Raw genomic sequence first — 3488 nt, forward strand, 5'->3', positions numbered from 1 at the left:
CGCCTCCCACTCTGCCTCCCTTGTGGGTGGGAATGAGAGTCAGGGTGAAAGTAGGTGATGTTGCCGAAATTCGGCCTCTGTTCACCAGTGACGAATAGAAACGCGGCCACAGCTTTGGGTGAAGTAGAAAAGAATAGCTTTATTGCTTTGCCAGGCAAAGGGGGCCACGGCAGGCTAACACCCTCAGAACTGTGTGTTCCCCACTGGAGGGTGTAGTGAGGGGTCTTACAGTGTTCAAGGAGCAGGACATGATCAGCTCGTGGACATTCTTCTGATCGGCTGGTGGTGAAGTAATCAGGAATCCGCATCATCAACCTTCAGGTTCCAATGGGTTTGGGGTCTACGTGGCTTGTGGGCAGCATACAGTTAATTTCTTCCACCTGGTGAGGGTTTTAGTCTGCAAAACAGCTCAAAGGACATGGCTCAGAATATTATCTACAGTCCTTGAGGAAGAACTTGACTTTGTTTAAAGGTCCTTGACTTTGTTTAATGGCTAAAGTATGATTATTTTGTCCTGCCTGTTTTCCCTTCTTTCTGCATTTTCTCACTTCTCTGATTAAATTTATTCTTTTTTTTTTTTTTTTTTTTTTTTTTGCGGTACGCGGGTCTCTCACTGCTGCGGCCCCTCCCACTTCGGAGCACAGGCTCCGGACGCGCAGGCTCAGCGGCCATGGCCCACGGGCCCAGCCGCTCCACGGCATGTGGGATCTTCCCGGACCGGGGCACGAACCCGCGTCCCCTGCATCGGCAGGCGGACTCTCAACCACTGCGCCACCAGGGAAGCCCCTAAATTTATTCTTTGACTAAAGTTTTTCTAAGACAAAAGGCAGGCGGAGGACGTGGGTGGGGATCTCTTCCGGGAAGGCCTCACAGGGTCCTCCTTACGGTGAGGTGGCAGGAATAAGAGAAAGATGACCCGAGCCCGCAAGGAATTAGTAAATACCTGTCACTCAATCCAGAGGGCCAGTAATAACCTAACGGCCTCCATCCCCACCCTAGGCGGAATGACTCCCTCCCCCGCTGGGTGTACCTTACAACTGGTTCATCCGCAGGACTTCTTACTGTGCCTGCCTTGAGGTTGTCTGTTTCCCTCTCCCTGAAGACAGGGCAGAGCCTGGCCCAGGGTGGGCACTCTGGAATTATCTCATCAGTCCCTGTGACTTAGAATAATTTCAACAACAAGAGGGCTTAGAGCAGAACTGCAGGCTCTTAGGGTACTGGAGGATTCAGGTCCAAACATACGTTTGTGAGGAAAGGCAAAAATCAGTGCACACAACTTCCCAACAGAATCTCCTTAATTGTGAAATCCCATTGCATGCTTATGATCAAGGATTCCTCTTCCGAACCTGAAAGGGGCGAGGTTCTCACGTGTACCAACTCTTCTGCCAAAATCCAGCTTACCTGAGAGAGAACGAGGATTAACTACACAACCCACCTCCTGCCCATGTGTCATTTAGGAATGAACATAAAGTAACACTGCTGTACCTAGGAAATGAGAAATACAATACACTCTCCTTGGCTAAGGAGCAAAGAAACTTAGAAGGCCTATTCTAGCCATCTTGAAAGCTAGAAGGGATAGAAGGGATAGAAGAAGGGATAAAGGCTGAATGTGCGCTGAGTTCCAGTAACCACAAAGTACTGGTAAGTACATATAAAATGCCTTTTCTCTTATCTGAGCATAACTGATCTCTAATTTCCTTCCACAAGGAAGAAGTTATAATCTTAAGAGTGCTATGGTGTCATGGTTCTATATCCAGGTAAAAGTCAACAATATACAATTATCTACTTTATGCTGGAGTCCAGTTTCATCACCGAGACAGGGCAGGGGGCACCACACACACACACACACACACACACAAAACACATAGGAGGATCAGTTTTCAGTGGTGGAATAAAGAACTATACATGTTTTCACCAATGGAGGTGAATTGAATAAAACTACTGATTTCTTAAAACTTTCCTTATTCAACTGCAAAAGTGCTATCTAAAAGAAAACAATCTATACCAAAGATTGCTTCTTCTTTTTTCTTTTTCTCCCCAAGTCCTAGAAATCTATTTCGGAAAAGAGAGGAAATTCAGGCTGCTTTGATACTGGGTTGGCCAACAAGTCTGTTCGGGTTTTTTCTGTAAGATACTATGGAAAGACCCGAACGAACTTTTTGGCCAACCCAATACCATCAAAGTAAATTGTTTTAATAGGACCTGGTCAGCTCAAGGTTTATCTCTGATAGAAAAATGACATGTTTAGAAGGATAATACAATAACTTTTTAAGGATATTAATAAAAATTTGCAGACCTGTTACAATGCGATTAACCTTGACTTTTATTAGTTTATTCTTATAACCACCCTGTGAGGTAGGTTTAAACAGAGAACTAGGAACAGGGTCTTTGAAAGCCTCTTTTTTCTTACTTCACACCGAGGTAACAAACCACTCGTACCTGCCTGGAGCAAGATTAACCTTGAGTGGTTTTGCAATGTTTAAACTCTCTCCACCTAAATGCCCCCTGCCTTCAGCTGCTTGACTATTTAGACTTCTGCATCAGCCCAAGTCTGGCTGTCACAGCCAATCAGAAGAAAGGGCAGCCCTGGGTTCACTCCGGCCTGGCCTCCCTTTCACTGTTCTGAGCCTTAGTTTCCTCATCAGACTGCAAAATGCCCTGTGTGTCTGACATAAAGGAGGACCCCAGCCGGCAACACATCTTAATCTTTTGGCGGGCAGAATACAGCCCATCTTCTCCCAAATCCTATTTGTAAACAGCGTCACAGAAAATGGCCAGTGCATACAGTTGACAAATACCAGGAATGCCAGAAAGGCAGGTATCAAAAAAAAATTTTTTTTAAGCGTGTCGAAATGCATGCCTGGCAGGTTTGGGGAAACCCAAGTGCAGAAGTGCCAGACCCATGAGACCAGCATAGGGACAGGCGGAACACGGTAGAATTCAATCTTACACTCAACTTAGACAAAATGAAGCTGTAAAGCCCAAAACAAATGTCATTAGATTGGTTCCAAAGTCCACAGAGAGTTCCAATATCATCTGTGTTTGAGTTCAAGTCAGGCAGGCGATTGCCAAAACCAAAGGGTGGTCTCTGTGCTAAGACCTTGGGAAGGATCTGTAGATTGTGCTTTGCAGCCAGAGCCGCGGGACAGCTACAGGCACGGGGAGCCGTTCCCGCCACCAACTGCAGTTTCCAACGAAGAGACCTGCCCATGACACTGACCATCAGAATCGCCATTTGCTGGCCTTGCTTCGTCCTCACAGAGCTCAAGGGAGCTGAGTGGCTACCTCCTCTGGCCCAATGTTCTGCTAGCATTCTGGAACAGCCTTAAACGCATGACAGTAAAACTGACGGAAAAAATAAAAATCAACACAGGGCTTCCCTGGTGGCGCAGTGCTTGAGAATCTGCCTGCCGATGCAGGGGACACAGGTTCGAGCCCTGGGCTGGGAAGATCCCACATGCCGCGGAGCAACTAGGCCCGTGAGCCAC

Source organism: Physeter macrocephalus, chromosome 7, assembly GCF_002837175.3.
Source record: "Physeter macrocephalus isolate SW-GA chromosome 7, ASM283717v5, whole genome shotgun sequence".
Lineage (NCBI taxonomy): Eukaryota > Metazoa > Chordata > Mammalia > Artiodactyla > Physeteridae > Physeter > Physeter macrocephalus.